The sequence below is a fragment of the Mauremys mutica genome, chromosome 2, assembly GCF_020497125.1.
Source record: "Mauremys mutica isolate MM-2020 ecotype Southern chromosome 2, ASM2049712v1, whole genome shotgun sequence".
Taxonomy (NCBI): Eukaryota; Metazoa; Chordata; order Testudines; family Geoemydidae; genus Mauremys; species Mauremys mutica.
In genome coordinates, this window is record NC_059073.1 from 124641722 (window position 1) to 124658035 (window position 16314).

General features: G+C 44.1%; 1 long non-coding RNA gene across 1 annotated transcript; it reads right to left on the reverse strand.

The window, feature by feature from the left end:
- Positions 1-268: 268 nt before the first annotated feature.
- Positions 269-13704, reverse strand: LOC123363920. Its single transcript, XR_006576945.1, has 3 exons — positions 13592-13704; positions 3583-4398; positions 269-2602 (listed from the first exon to the last, which is right to left on the reverse strand). It is a non-coding gene; the product is annotated as an uncharacterized LOC123363920 (long non-coding RNA).
- Positions 13705-16314: the final 2610 nt, after the last annotated feature.

The following is a 16314-nucleotide window of genomic DNA, read 5'->3' on the forward strand; positions in this document are numbered from 1 at the left end:
GCTGTGGTACCTAGGTCAGTGAAAGAATTTGTCCACTGACCTAGCCATGTCAATGCCAGGGGTTACATCAGCATAACTACAGTACTCAGGGGTGTGAATCATTCACACCCCCGAACACCATAGGCATGTCAACCTAACTTTTAAGTGTAGACCAGGCCCAATATACTCCCTGCACTTCCCTACTGTCCTACCTCTGCTGTGGCGGCATGGCTATATAAGGCTTGCTGCCATCAGCTGCATCAGGAGGGGACCCAGCCATATCAGTTTTGCTTAGAGTAGTATTAACTGCCATTCATCTATCTATGAAGTTTGCAGCACAGCAGCTACTCCCTGATTCCCACAAATCTGTATGGAGCCCTGAGACTAAAGTACACCTATAGGAGGTGTTTCTACCATACAGGGGGCATAGTAGGGGCACCAGTTGGTTTCTAGGGGTTTAGCTCCTCTCTGACTGCAGAAATAGATTGGAGAATGTGGCCCACAGTCAACCCACTTCAGTGCCACTTTGTTGTGTTGACTCTATTAAACCTACAGCACTTGCAATTGTACAGTTCTTAGTTTTAGCTAAAATGAATGTCTTGATGTGCAATTCAATCCTGTCTTTTTATCCATTGGAACAGAATAGTATATATTATGTAGTCCTTGTTAACTAATTAGTTTGATAATTTACTACATTCAAAAAAGAAGGTTATTGTTATATGGCATATGCAATTATTACTTTATTTTTAAATACTAAACTTCAAAATGGTATAATACTGTGCCCTCACTGAGCAAGAGTTGCTCATTCTCCAGTCCTTGAATAAATAAAACTTTACTGTCGAGTCAGTGCTGGATCAAAAGCAGGTGAACACTGGCAGATACTAGTGGAAAGATCATATTAATAGTTTCCCTGCTGTAAGTAGGTTTTAATACTGCTGCTAATGAGGATCTATATTTAAGAATGGGAGGGATATAAAGGGTTGGGGAAAAAATTGAAGTGATCCCAGTGAAGGGTGGGGGGGGAAGTAAAAATATGGGAGCTAAGAAATAGCATCTAGTTCAGAAAGGAGGAATTAATATTCATCAGCTCTGTACTAAGGTATCTGGAGCCTTGTTCAGCTCTGTTTTTTAATAGCCTATTTTTGCTAGAGAAAGAGAATTTCCCTAAAGAGAAAGAGGCAAGAGGCTTGCTTAAGTGTTAACATGTTGCAGCAGAAGACAAGGCATTTCCAACAGTAAAAATAATCCAAGAAGTAGGGGAAAGATGAGAAGAGAGGCCATATAAAATAAAGCAATTTAATGTGTTTTTTTTGTAAATGCATTTCAGTATTTTCATTTGAAAGGTGTTATCAATAGTCCAAGGCCCCAATTCAGGAAAGTACTTGAGGTGCATAAGTCCATCATTATTCAGGAAAGCACGTAAGAACATATGTAATTTTAAATATTTGCTTAAAGTTGAGCATCAGTTTAAGAACCATGCCTCAACAGGGATGCTTTCTTGAATTGGGGTCTAAAAGAATTAGGCCATATATTATATAATACTCTATACTTGCATTTGTATCCTTAAGGAGTGGGGGAGATTCTGAAATTTTGTTTAGTATTTATTTTCTGTTTCTAACATCTACAAACATTTCTGGCAATGGCTTGCCCACCTTTTCAAATCCACAGCCTCTTCCAGGCTGAAAAACCCAGTTAGCTTACAATAGTATTTAAGAGTTTTCATCTGTAGATCTCAAAGCATTTTACCAAAGGATGGATAAGCATAATTATTTCCATTTTACAAATGGGGAAGATGGAGAAACATGGGTTAAGTGACTTTCCCATGATCACACAGTGAGTCAGTTTCAAAGCTGGGAGTAGATTCCAAGCCCTCTGTTTATCACTTGTGAAATCTAGATAGGAGAAAGTGAATATATGACTCTTGCCTCTGTTCTTTGAATAGGAACCAGTGCCCAGATCCTCAAAGGTTTTTAGACTCCTTGATTTCAATGGAAGTTAGGAGCCTAAATACATTTAAGGATCCAGGCCCATGTCACTAACTTCATTCTGACTTGGCAGGCTGGATAGGGCTCCATTGAGAGGCTCATCATTGTCATTTCTGATTATTGGGGTCTCTGTTAAGTAATGCAAGGCTCCCGCTAACCCAAGAGTGGAGGATGCTGCTTCTACAATGTCCCACAGTTCCCACCAGTCACAGGAACTGCGGGACCAGTTTGAGGCTAAGACCAGTATTTGAAGTTGGTCCTCGTTATAGCTAGATCTTATAGTTTTCAATGAGACAAGGATTTCCTAAATAATCAGCATTGTCAATTGTATTTTTCCAGACTGTGCTAGACTGTTAATATGTAATTATTTGTAATATTGTGTTAGCATTGTAATGAAGTAGTTCAGAAGTGTGGCTGCATTAGCAAATTTAAGAAGGCCCCAACTTATTCTGATTATATCTATCACTCCCAAAACAAAGATGTTGATCCTTTATCAGCGCTACGAACAGCGTCACATCACATGTGTAGGGAGAGATTTAAAGAGCTACAAATAAAACATCAGGTGTCTTTTAAATTTTTTCATTGTGTTGTTCGAGACAGCAGCTGACGGTGAATTGTGATGCTATTAAAAACAGCACCTGCAGAAACAAATTCAGAAAGAAAAAAAAACACTTATGAACTACAGGAGTATGTTAGATGATATATCAAATATTCTAAATTATTACAGTAAGTATTGTCTTAAAATGAAAGCAACATTTATTAAATATTTTGTTTTTAATTTGTGCTGGATTAATCTCAAACCCAGACTTCAGAGCTGAAAGATTAATTGGTAGAAAGTTTTCACTAATCCTCTTACCCAGCCGTCCACTCTCCTGTCTTAAAATACAGATTTGTTTGTTTGTTTATTTATTTATTTAAAGGGGAAAAAAGTTTTGTTCCCCATTGCATGTTAAAAAACTAAAAGGTTCTTCTTCAAAAGCTTATAACACCCTTTTTTCTACCTCAAGTATTTTCTCTTTAGGTTGGCATTTGCTTGTTCAAACTTTTGTTGTGTTCCAGAACTACAATTCCCTGAAGTACAAGTTCATCATTAATAAATCTGAACAGGATTAATGTGGATTCAGAAAGCTATAACCTAACACAATGACTCAAACACAGTTGTTTTCAATATCAGCGATAAACCTAAACAGCGACCATTAGCAAGTTTGGAATGACCCACAGTATTCGGCAGTTTTTCACTATAGCATTACAAGCTTCCATTAAGCAAATTCCTTAAATCATTCATGTCACAATCTCTAGTGCTAAGAATTGATCATGTTAATAACTGAGACTTCTTTCCAATTTAGAAATTCCCATATTTTAAATCTGAATAGAGTAAATTATGATGTGAGAGTAGGCACAATTGAAGAAAAAAATTCTAAATGTTTATTTATTGTTTTCGTTTGTACAAGGTGCCTATTACCCACCTCCAGCTGCTTCTACAATAATTAACTAAAAGCATGGACAAAATGCATCAGTTAGTTCATTTTCAAAAGTTATTTTTATTTAGCTGCTTAAGCACATAAAATATACACCTTATTAAAAGGTACTTAAATATAAAACAATATTCATACTTCACCTTTATCAGATTTGTCCTCGTCCTTGAACACAAGTTGTCGCCACACCATGCTATTTTGTTGTGAGCACGTTCTTTCCATTTCTGGCCAAAGAGTTTTGTTCTGGGATTGGCCCAGCACGTTTTCAGTCTGCCCAGCGATCACTTGTCATCTTTGGGGATCCAATCACTGATATGTGTTATCCACCTATTGTCTTGCCTGCAGACTACATGACCCGCCCATCTTCGCTTTGTGTCGTACATCACCTGCACTACATTGGTCACCTCTGTACACCTTCTGATCTCCTCATTCGGTATGTGATCACAGAGCGATATCTTACACATTCACCTTTCCATTGCTCTCTGGGTGACCGCTAATTTTTCTTCCTCCGTTTTCATCATTGACCAGCTTTCTGTTCCGTATATCATTGCTGGCAGAACAGTGGAGTTAAACAGTTCTTTCCTTTTCTTCATTGGCAGTTCGTTATCCGTTAGAGACATCTTTATTTTGTTGAAATTTGCCCACCCCATCTATCTCCTCCTACAGCATTCCCCTTCGAATGAGCTATCTCTGCTCAGCTGCTGACCCACGTAAATATATTTGTCCACCTCCTCGATTTCTTTCTCATTTATAGTGATGATTCCTTCTGCACAATGTTCATTCCGCATCCACTTTGTCTTCAATGTGTTCACTTCCAACCCAATGTCATGCGAAAGTGTTTGCAGTTGCTCCAATTTGTTCTCCAGTTCTGCTGTGTCCTTTGCTAGTATTACACAGTCGTCAGCGAAGAGAAGATGCATTAACTGTTCTCTGTCAATTCTGATTCTTTCTGATTCATACTTAGGTGAATTAAATAAAAATCAAAGTAAAAAAAATTAACTATCAATATACCAGTTAATGACAATAAAACAATTAACATCCCCCATACATACAGCTCCCCAGAAACCTCTCAAACCCTCAGTAAATAGATAAGGCAACACATTCTAGCTTTATTGAACCAAGAGAGGCTGGAGGAGTAAAATCCCAAATCAGGGTCCTCCCCTAGGAATCTTCTGCCTCAGCCCCCTGACAGTCAAACCTGGGGGCTGTTAGTTTGCATGTCCCAGTTCTGAACTTCTGCAGTATCACACGAGAGCGACTGAGGGAAATCCTGGCTCTACTGAAGTCAGTGACAGAACTTCCATTGACTTCAGTGTGATCAGTATTTCACTCGCAATCTCTAAGATCACAGAATAAAAACCATGAAGAGCTTTACAGAGCAAATCAGCAACTTGAGTTGCTCTCAGAAATAGATTAGAAGTCAGCGCAGTCTCTAGAGCACAAGTATAATGAGGGATTGCAAAGTACATGGGCAACTGCTGTCTGCACTAGCTGGAGTTTTCAAGTGCCTTCAGGTGTAGTCACGTTTGCCCACACTTTGATAAATTTGAAGAATATCAGTATTCAGAAAGAAAAAAATACTATACCTTTCTATTCAGAAAAGTAAGAATTGCCACGCTGGATCAGACCATTGGTCCTTCTAGTTCAGTGTCCTGTCACCAACAGTGACATTTGCTTCAGGGGAAGGTGCAAAAAACCCTGCAATTGTGGAATGAGCTGCCCACAAAATACTTCTTCCAAAACACCTGTAGTTGGAGGTTGGCTTGTCCCCTGAAGCATGAGGGTGTCTATCCCTTTAAAAACTCTTGGTTTTGTTTTAAATAATATTTATTATTGTAACTCTGGATATGTTTGTTATCCAGCTCTTTTCTGTATTCTGCTAAGATCTTGGCCTCAATGATATTGTGTAGCAACAAGTTCTGGCACATCATTCTGTGAACGAGTATTTCCTTTTATCAATTTTGAATTTGTTCCCTTTCAATTTATTGAACATATTGAGTTATGAGAAGGAGAATAATAGAGGATGAGAGAGGTGTGCTGGATGGAGTCAAGGATGGCTGCCCATAACCTCAAACCAATAGAAACCACAACAGTTAAGGAAGAAGAGTAGTAAAGCAACAAGGTTATATTAATGTTTTTGGGTTACAACTTCACTAAAATAGAGTATTTTATAAAAATTAAGATGACTAAAAATAAGGGGAAAATACAGGAAACTTTGGCATTATAATTATAATTTAAATGTGATTTGAATACATTTTAAATGGTTTTTAGTGGGATTAATGCAAATATATTTTAAAATATTGAATAGCTAAGAATAACATATTTTTCTTATGTAACTCAATGATTAAGTGGCAGGCTTGAGAATTGAGAATTTGCATTATCTACATGCACTCTGAAATGTGTATATATTTACTGTGCAGGAAAGTAAGATTGATCTCTCATTCTCAAGCACATTTATCATGTCTGTGCAAATGAATGTAGGGCATACCCAGGGAAAATCAATATTTATGCAGCCTACTTTAGAAAAAGTGAGAGAGAGTTGCTTCAGAACAGCAGGGGATCTTGTCATTAATGTTTTCCTGTGATTTCTTTCCTTCCTTTGAATGCTGTTCATTTACATAATATTCTGTATTTACTACAGATTAAAGAGAATCGTACTGAAATGGGGCCATCTCAGCCATCCAGAACAATGGGATGCTCTACTGACCAACAACCAGTGGCAATTTCTCAGTAACAATAATACAATACTCACATCCAACAGTAGCCAATCATGAAGCCCGCTGAAGTCAAAGAAAGTCTCCTGTTCAGTTCAGTGGGCTTCATAATGGCAGATTCACTTGATGACTGTATGGTTATTTCTAATTACAATATACATTCTGATTCACTACAGCTTCTGCACAGATCAATATACCTGAACAAACTTAGTTACCTGAACTTTTCATTCCCTTACCACCCACCAACCCATCTATCTTTGGTCCTTTCAGTCTGCATCCCTAGTCCCAGTTGCTATTTATGAAAGATTAATCATTGTAATCCTCACACCCAATAATTAATTTGTAAATAAAATAAATAATTACATTGTATTTGTATATTTTATAGCTCTCTCTCACACACGCACATGGGCGCCAACTTATATGGGCTCTTGGAGCTAAAGCCCCAGGAATATTCATAATCAGGGGCTCTGCTCCACCAATATTTGGAGCTAGATTTTTCCCCCTCCCCGGAGCTTCCCTGCCTGAATGTAAAGAGAGCGCACAGCGCGTCTGTCTCTCCTTTGCTGCTGCTGCCGTAGCCTAAGGGCTGCAGCATTAGCATAAGAGGAATGCTGCTAACTACTGCTGAAGCACTCAGGAGGGGGAGGGGAGTGGAGGGGGCCTCCCCTCTCCTGCCCCTACCTGGAGGAGACACAAACGGGCCAGGAGACAGACATCACTCACCTTAGCAGCTGCTGGGGCTTCCGTGAGTGTTTGACCCTATGATTTTTTATTATGTTTGAGTGTTTGACCCTTTGATTCCCCCCCTGCCCCAGCCCCAGTCCCAGCCCCTACTCCTACCCCCAGTGAGGCACAGCAGGCTGCACAGGGGAGGCAGGAAGCCACATGTGAAGGCAATGCCCCCTCCCCCAGCACCCACCAACCCACCCGCCACAGGAGGGCTGGGAGAGGGAGGCTTCCTAGACCTGAGCAGCTGGGGCTTGGGTGAATTTTATGACACCCTGCTCCCCCGTCCCATAGCCAGCCACCACCCTGCCTACCCCACTTCTGCCCCATGCTGGGCAAGGGGCAGCCCCATCCACAGTGAAGTTATGGTGGGGGGCAGCAACATGGAAGGCCACCTGTGCCCCCCCCCCAGTACCCATCATAGGGGAGGGGAGTGAGCTTTCTGGACCTGAGAGGGGCTCTAGGAGCATGTGCAGAGTGTGTGTGCCGTGGGGGGCAGGAGGGCTCCCTCCCCTGGAGCTTGCTGCTGCCAGTGGTGGTGATGGGGAGTCCTCTCTGGCCCTAGCCCTGGGGCAGCCTGTCTGCACCCCAAGTTCCTCATCCTCAGCCCTGCCTCACCCCAAAGCCTGCACCCCCAGCACCGAGCACGCTCCTGCACTGTGAACCCCTCATCCCCAGCCCCACCCCAGAACCCTCACCTGAGGGGAAAAACATGCAACTTAAATTTGGTGGTCAGTTTGGAGTATCATTGTATTTAGCACAATATTTGATTATTTTACACCCTTCAAAGTATGTAACTGGTCGTATACAGGTGTTTTCTCTGAATACTGTCTGTGTGCCTCAGTTTCCCCAATGCATTTCTTAAGGCTCTAGATGGTGGGATAAGGGGGTGTGATTGTTGTAAAGCCCTAGAGGGCCAGTGTGATGCTGTCTGCACAGAGAATGGCCGACACCCTGTCTCCAGGCAACTGATGGCCTGGGCCACTCTCCTGCAAGGTGCCAACTGAAGGTGTTTGGAGTATCATTGTATTTAGCACAATATTTGATTATTTTACACCCTTCAAAGTATGTAACTGGTCGTATACAGGTGTTTTCTCTGAATATTGTCTGTGTGCCTCAGTTTCCCCAATGCATTTCTTAAGGCTCTAGATGGTGGGATAAGGGGGTGTGATTGTTGTAAAGCCCTAGAGGGCCAGTGTGATGCCGTCTGCACAGAGAATGGCTGCAACCCTGCCTCCAGGCAACTGATGGCCTGGGCCACTCTCCTGCAAGGTGCCAACTGAAGGTGTTGGAGAACAAAGAGATCAGGTGGCCTCCTAATGCTTGGAAAAGAGACAAAGGCCAGAGGAGGGAGTGTCAGTGCCTGTGCAGACTTCCGGGAAGCGCATGGTGTGGAAGGGGATGCTGGGATGCTTTGGAACAACTCCATACAAAGCCAGTCAGGACTCTGGGGGAGCCTCCTCTCTGAGCATACTGTCTCCAGGGCAAGAAGCTTACACTTTCCTGGGTCTGACCTCGGAGCATTCAGCATGCCCTTCCACACCATGCACTTTCCGCAGCTAGTCTGCCCAGGCAGGTCCTGGGGCAACCAGAGGTCCCTGCACCCCAACTCCGCAGTCAGATGTGACTCTCAGCCAGACAGTAAAACAGAAGGTTTATTAGATGACAGGGATACAGTCTAAAACAGAGCTTGTAAGTACAGAAAACAGGACCCCTCAGTCAGGTCCATCTTGGGGGGTGGGGAGCCCAGACCCAAGTTCTGGGCCTCTCCTGATTTCCCCAGCCAGCTCCAAACTGACACTCCCTCATCTGGCCTTTGTGTCTCTTCCGGACAAGGAGGCCACCTGATCTCTTTGTCCCCAACACCGTCAGTTGGCACTTTGCAGGGGAAACTGAGGCACCCACACAGTATTCAGAGAAAACATTAAGAACATTCCCACTTTGTCACAACAGGTGCAACAAAATTTAATACCGTATATTAGGTATTAATAGGCAAGTGCTGCTTCTGACTTTCCACTTTTAATTGACCCTTGTAATCTTGTGGTGCTGACGCATTGTAGCTTCATTTTATATCAGCTTACAGGGTGAGAGCGGGGGGGGGGACCACCATTTTGGGCCCCACCAAAAATTATACGAACCTGCCGCCTATGCGCACAGTCTTCTTTTTCCCCTCTCACAATTAACTCCTTTCTCACACATGATGAGGATGAGTTGAGGGAAAAGTAAAAACATAAATAATAAAACAAAGAGGTGGCCAGGAAGAACATATAATAAAGCCTGCCTTCCTCCAACATGCTACTCATTTAAGTTAAATAGGTGTTAAAAAAAACCCACAAAGAAAACAGTTTTGAACTGTCCCATTAAAAATCCCTTCCCTTCTCACTCGAACAGCTTTCACTCTCATAATTCTTGTCATTAATTCACTGGTTCTCCAGTCATCATACAGTTTTCAAGGATAGACTGGGTCATGAGCCTAATGTTTTGTTCTTCTCCTTTTCAAGTCACCTTTAAGATTTGCAAAGTGCTTTGAGATCCACAGATGGAAGGTACTATATAGGAACACAAAGTTGACTCCTGCAACTTGAGGATACACTCCATTGACAAAGCAATAACCTTATTGTAATATAAATAAATGCTGACCCCTTAATCGTATGCAAATCAGAGTGCAGGGAACCACATAACTGAGAAGAAACTATATCAGTAACTTTACAGCATTCTTGAACTCTGAATGGCTGTAGTGGGATGAACTGGCCTCCCTCGGATGCTGACAGGGAGGAACCACTCCCCGCCCCCAGTGGGAAGAGCAAGGCTGGGCCTCCAGCTCAGGTGAGGGAGAGCCAGGGAAGGAGTTGGATGCCTCTGCCTTGCTACTGGCCCCTGAATCAGGGACCAAGCTGTAGCAACCTGTCTCTGGAGGAATGCCCTGAGGAGCAGCTGGAACTGCCAGCTGCCAAGTACCTTGAGGAGTCTGAGGGCCCGTGAGCGATGAAGCCCTACAAACAGGTAGGGGTAAGAAGTAGCCCAGGGACACCAGACATTAGTCCAGTTGTGTTGCTGAAACCACATTCAGCAGGTTTTGGCAGGATTCCCACTTACCCAGTGGCAGGATTCCCCGCACTGTTAGGACCCTGGGCTGGAACCGGGTGAAGTAAGGTGGGACTGAGTCTCCCTACCCCCTGCTGCCAGCCCCACCCCTGGGGTGGCAGCCTCCTCACCTTAGGCCAGATGACCTGCATTTGTCTGCTGTCTGCTCCAGCTAGGGGGCTGGTTACAGACTGATTTGCTCTGCCCTACATGGAGGGCTTGAGCCTGACCGTGGTGGTTGTCTGCCCCAGCCGGGAGCTGGGCTAAAGACTACCAGTTGCCATGCCCTCCCTCAAGGGGTCAGGGCTCTAGACTCTTGACTGATTTACCACACTAATCCACTTTTGATCGGCTCTCACCTGCTTGGTGGCGTCATGAGGTGGAGTGGCTTCCCTCTGATGCTGCCAGGGAGGAAACACTCAAAGCCACTAAATTGGCTAAATCAATTTAATTTCAATATAATAAAATACACTTCACAGGTACAAAGTAAATTCCCTGCACACATTATTGTTCACAATAAGACAAGAAGCCTCCATCAAGAATCAAACATTTTTAAATTGTAAAGTCTGGGTTATTAAAGATTCTTGATTTCCATGGCTATAACAGTGAAATGTAGTGTTAGCAAATACAATATATCAAATGCCACTGTTGTAAATAATTTCAGTTTTCTAAGGAACTAACTAGGAAATAATACCCTTGTCACTTCTATATTGACCAAATGTCTCAGTTACATAGTAACTAGAGTGTTGTCCCCATTGGCATGATTATAAAATTCCTCTCATTAGCTCTTGAAAATGTTAGGGCCCAAAGTGTAATTACAGTACATAGTTCATACCAGTAATAGAATATAAATGATTGTGTAATCTACACCACACATACAGTTATATCATTTAAAGGGGCAGTATCAACATTGACAAGATATTTTCAATTTTACTTTTGTTACTAATAACACTTAAGAAAGCAAAAACTCAGATTTTTGTAAATCAAATTCATATTCAGGCTTCTTCTCACACATTCATGGGGAAGCAGCCAGAGTGAGGCCCAGTATTGCCAACTTTTGCAATTTTATCATGAGTCCCACAATATTTGATGCTTTTTTTGAAGTTCCAGCTCCTGAGGTCCTGTGATTATGTGAGACCCTTAGCACTCATCTAAAAGGAAAGGATGTTTCTTGCCCTCAGGCTGCTAAGAAAAGCTTGAAAATGCAATCAACGCGCATCCTAAAGGCAAAAACCAAAAGGCAAATAAGGGAGAACCTAACTTTAGGGTTATATATTCCCATGATTAAGCTTATCTCATGTTTCTTTAGGGCCTTACTTATGATTTTTTGGAACATTTGGAATTAGCAATACTGGAGGCTCAACCTTTTCACCAAGTTGGAGTTCACCTGCAGATCCTACATGATCTGAGACCCAAAGGGGTTATTCTAGAGTAGGATGCATCATGGGGTATGGTGTTTGTCTGCTAATGCACTGTAACAGACTTTTACTTTGTGCACTGATGAGCTTTCCTCAAACACAAGGAGTAGACATATACTTTTGGTCTAAATAGCTTTATTTTAGATTAAGAAAAAAACAATTAAGAATAAAAGGGAAGACTCCACAAGAGAGTATGGTGTGCATGTGTGTGTCTGTAGAAGTTGCAGCCATTTTGACAACAAAATGGCTCCTTCATAGAAATTTCAAGGTGCAGTACACAAAATAGGCATCATAGTTACATGCACAACAATGCGTTTGGTATCTATGCTCCATAAAGATATATATTTCGCTCTTCAGCACTGTTACATCATAGGAATAGAGAACTGTGAAATCTTTAGATGGTGCAACAATTAAAATGCCTTATTTAGTCAATTATTATTAATTATCAGAGGGGTAGCCGTGTTAGTCTGGATCTGTAAAAGCAGCAAAGAATCCTGTGGCACCTTATAGACTAACAGACGTTTTGCAGCATGAGCTTTCGTGGGTGAATACCCACTTCTTCGCATCCGCAAAACGTCTGTTAGTCTATAAGGTGCCACAGGATTCTTTGCTGCTTTTATTATTAATTGTAATTTAATATTTATATTGCAGTAGTGTCCAGAGACCATAACAAAAGGCAAGGATTCCTTGTGCTGGGTGCTGTACCAATACATAGGAAGAATGATCCTTACCATAAAGAGTTTACTATATAAGAACTTATTAGCCCTACAAAGGTGCAGCTAACAGGCCTGTATAGTGGGGTATAGCAGCAAGAGTTTTAGAAGAGACATTTGTATCTGAAAGGGTTCATTGACAATGGGGAACATTAGTCCATGGTTACTATCAGAAAGAAGGAAATGGGAAGTTGGTGCAGACAGTGCCGGGTTTATAATGGCACCAGTGGCTCCATGGAGCTGGGCCCATGCTCAGAAGGGGCCCCGGCTTGCTCCGCTTACAACTGCGCCCCGAGACCCTGCTGACTCCCCCTGCCCACCACTTGCTCCTCTCGACCTGCCCGCTGACCAACCAAGGGTTCCTCTTCGCCCCCTGGCCCCACCCCTCTGCTCATCTCTGGCCCCTGGCTGGACCCCAGTGCACCTCCGGCTCCGGGCAGTCTCTGCTTCCCACCACCTGTGGGGGCCTGCCTGTCTCCCCAGAGCTGAGCCACCTGGAACTGGTGCAGAAGCCTGGCCAGTCTCAGCTGGCGGGGTGGGGGGGGGGGGGCTGGCTTGGCTTGGCTGGGCCCCTCCAGGCAACTGTGTCTTGAGGAATCCTGGCCGGGGCAGGCCCTGGCCTGGCTGATCACGCCACTCCTGAGGGGCTGGAGTAATTCCTGACCCAGGGACCAGCCCTGGCTACTCTGCCGGCTCAGCCTGTCAGACACAGTCGCCTCCCAGCAGGGCCGGTGAGTGTGGCCAGGAGGCAGGGCATGGGGGAGGGGATCTCCAGGGGGTCAGGGTGGGTGGTTGGGCTGAGGGGGCGGGGAGGATCTGTGTGTTGTGGCACTAGGCAGTGGGGGTTCTATGTGGGGTGCTGGGCAGTTGTGGTGTGTCTGTGGGCAGGGGGGCTGTGGACAGGGGTGGTTTTGTGCAGGGTGCTATGCATTTGTGGGGGAGGCCTGGGCATCATGAGTCCGGGGGGGCTCTGGCCATAGGCAGTTGGGGAGTTGTTGGGTGGGGTTGTGGGGGGGGGGTGGCGTGGCATAGGCCTGCCCCCGAGGGGAAGGGACATGCTGGCAGCACAAGGCCAGGTGGGCCACTGTGCGTCTGGCAACTGCCAGTTTGTAAATAGTGCCCTCGCACTGGGCTGGGTGGAGCGGGGCCACCCCTGCCATGCCATGCCCCGCCCCATTGACTCTGGCTAGCCCCTCGGTCTGGGGATTGACCTCCCTGCGCCATGCTTCACTGCCTCCATGGGGGCCCACAAATATGTTTGGCGCCTGGCCCACAAAAGGTTAATCCAGCCCTGAGTGCAGATTACGAAAATGGGAACTTCCTGAGAAACTGCCTACTCCCTCAGCTGTTATCAATGTCACTACTATGGCTGCATTATTTACAGCTCTGGCACTTGCAACTTCCATAGTCATGTCAGAAAAGTCAGAAAAAGCTTGAAATCTAGGAGGTATCTTAGATTCCACACCATTATAGAGATATGCAAAGTGATTTTTGTACCTGAACTCCTTTGAGAAGGACTTGGTGAGAAGCTTGATAACATCAAAGGTACAGTTTATTCCCTTCACTGGCTCACAGAGCTCACATTCTTCCTTTCCTTCTCCTTTTGTTCCTGCCTCCTCCACTGGTGCATCCTGGGAATTGTAGTTTCTGGACTTAAAGCTACAGGAATCATGTAGGAACAAACTTATTACAAACACTGGGGTAGCTATATGCACCTGGCTAGCTAAAACACACACTTCCCCTTGAGAATAACAATTATAAAACTTTAAACAGTCACCTCCCAGTCTGTCACTTGAGTCCAGTAACAAAATCTTCCAATTTTTTTAGACAGTCTCCTTTGTCTGACACTTTTCCTAATACCTGATGAGTCAGGAACAAGAGTAGGTGGTGGAGCAATTCCTACAGCTATAGATGGTCTATCGTTAATATCAGTGTCACCAATGTTCTCTGGTCCCAGGTGAAAGTCAGCATTCTCTTCTTCAGCTGCTGGCTGATGAGTTGCAGACAATCTTGAACTGTTCCATTTCTTTCCATCTATTAATACATCTCCTAAGATTGCTGTTATTTGCAAAGGACATGAATATCTTGAATGTCCTTTTTTGACTATATATGGCAGTGTCACACAAACAAAATCTCCAATTTGAAACTTATCCAGGTTCAGTACTTTTCTTAAGATCTACATCCTGTCTGTTTTTAACACGTTCATAAATAGTTTCATTGTGTAACTCCTCCCTTTGTTTGCTGGCCCAGTATGAGGTTGTTCAAGACACAGGCGCTGACTTTCCTGTGCTGGGGGGTGCTCGACCCCCAGATCAGCCAGGCCCCACACCCACTCCACCCCTTCCCTCAAGGCCACACTCCTGCCCATGTCTTCCCACCCCCCTCCATCCCCTCTCCCCAAGCATGCCGTGTCCTCACTCCTCCACTCCCCCTCCCCAGCCTCCTGCATGCCATGAAACAGCTGATTGCGGTGGGTGGGAGGGGGAAGCGCTGATTGGAGGGGCCCACCGGCAGGCAGGAGGCACTGGGGGCAAGAGGGAGGTGCTGAAAGGAGGGCTGCTGAGCACCCACCATTTTCCCCCCATCGAGCACCCATGGAGTTGGCGACTACAGTTTTATGTGAATGTTCAAAAGATCTTATTTTAAAAGTCTGCATGTTTCCTCTTTTCTTATTATACTCTAATTTTACAGACAATATATTGAAAGGGACCAATGCTTCTCAATAGTCTGTTGAGATCTGTTTAACTGGAATAATCTTCCCAAACCACATTGCTTGTGACTTTTCAAATAAAGCACCAGAGAACACACTAAGAAACAATCCTACATTGCGTGGGGAATGGACTGGTTGATCTAACAAGCCTACCTCCAACTAGGGCTAGTTTAAAACAATAAGCTGTGCTAGGTCCCAAATTCTCTGCACCTTTCATGCCGCTCCACTCCCCAAGGGCACACACTGCAGTCAGTCAAGAGCTGCTCAGAGGTCAAGTTGCGTCCACCACCTTATTTCCCTTTTTATAGATTGGGCACTATATTTGCCCTTTTCCAGTCCTCAGGAATCTCTCCCGTTTTCCATGACTTTTGGTATGTAAGAGATGGCTATTATTCCATTACATTTTCACAATCTCTCCTACAGGCTAGAGCTACAAAATTAATCTTCCAGTTTTTAAAATAAATTCATATTCTCTGTGACTCAAAATGGGGTTCCTTCAGGTATGGTCACATGCATAAGATTGCTGTGTTAGGACCCATGTGCTCACATTCACACGCTACAGAAGCAGCTGAACATTCAAGAACTCTTTAGCCTAAATGCCCTTGCCACCTGCCTCAGTGTTGTGCAGCCAACATTTTAAGTAGGGGCTTCCACAGAAATGTCCTCCTTGGTTTGTGATAAAGACCGGAAGTTCTTGTGCTTGTGGACAGAAGGGGTGAGGGAATGGATCATTAGGAAGTGAGGCATCACCACTTCGCAAACATGTTACCTGCATTTGCTAGAAGTGTGTCCTTTGTTCTTGTTTACTATACTGAGTATAGTAAAAGCCACAACACTTTTCCATTTTTACTATTGCAAGATGAGAATGGGGATGAAAGTGGGGGATCCTCCCTCCTTTTAGAATTGTTTTTGGACAATACTATTTATTACCATGTGGGCCATTCCAAAGACAAAACGTTTGCTCTTCAGAAGCACTGTTCATGAGCACCTGGGATAAGCTGTCTCTGGCGGGGATGATTTAAAAGTAGCCTGAAAAAGGGGGAAGAGTATTAGAGGAAAATTAAACTGATTTTCTTTTCCTCCTGGTGGTAAAAGTTTGACAAGGGTCCTAAAAGCCCCCTCCAGCACATAACAGATCTGCCATCAACTACCACCATGAAAGAAGCTTTGCTACAAATTGAGGGTACTGCATTCTCTACTCTAGAAAGATGGGGAGGAAGGATGGGGATATTGGAGCTATCAAGGTGAGGTGGGGGAACAGCAGCACAGAGTGTCCAGCATCTTCTCTGACAGTCTGAAGGGATGACAAAAGCCCACAGGTAAGTCAATAACATGGTGACCCGGGTGAAGGGTCAGTCTGGGGGCAGCATGGGCCTTTATAGCAGGGACAAAGGAGAGACAAGAGGGAGCACAGAGGGGAAATCAAATCAGTATCTTAGATGTCTGTACACTAATGCAAGAAGTAGGGAGAATAAACAGGAAGAACTAGAAATACCAGTACATAAACACA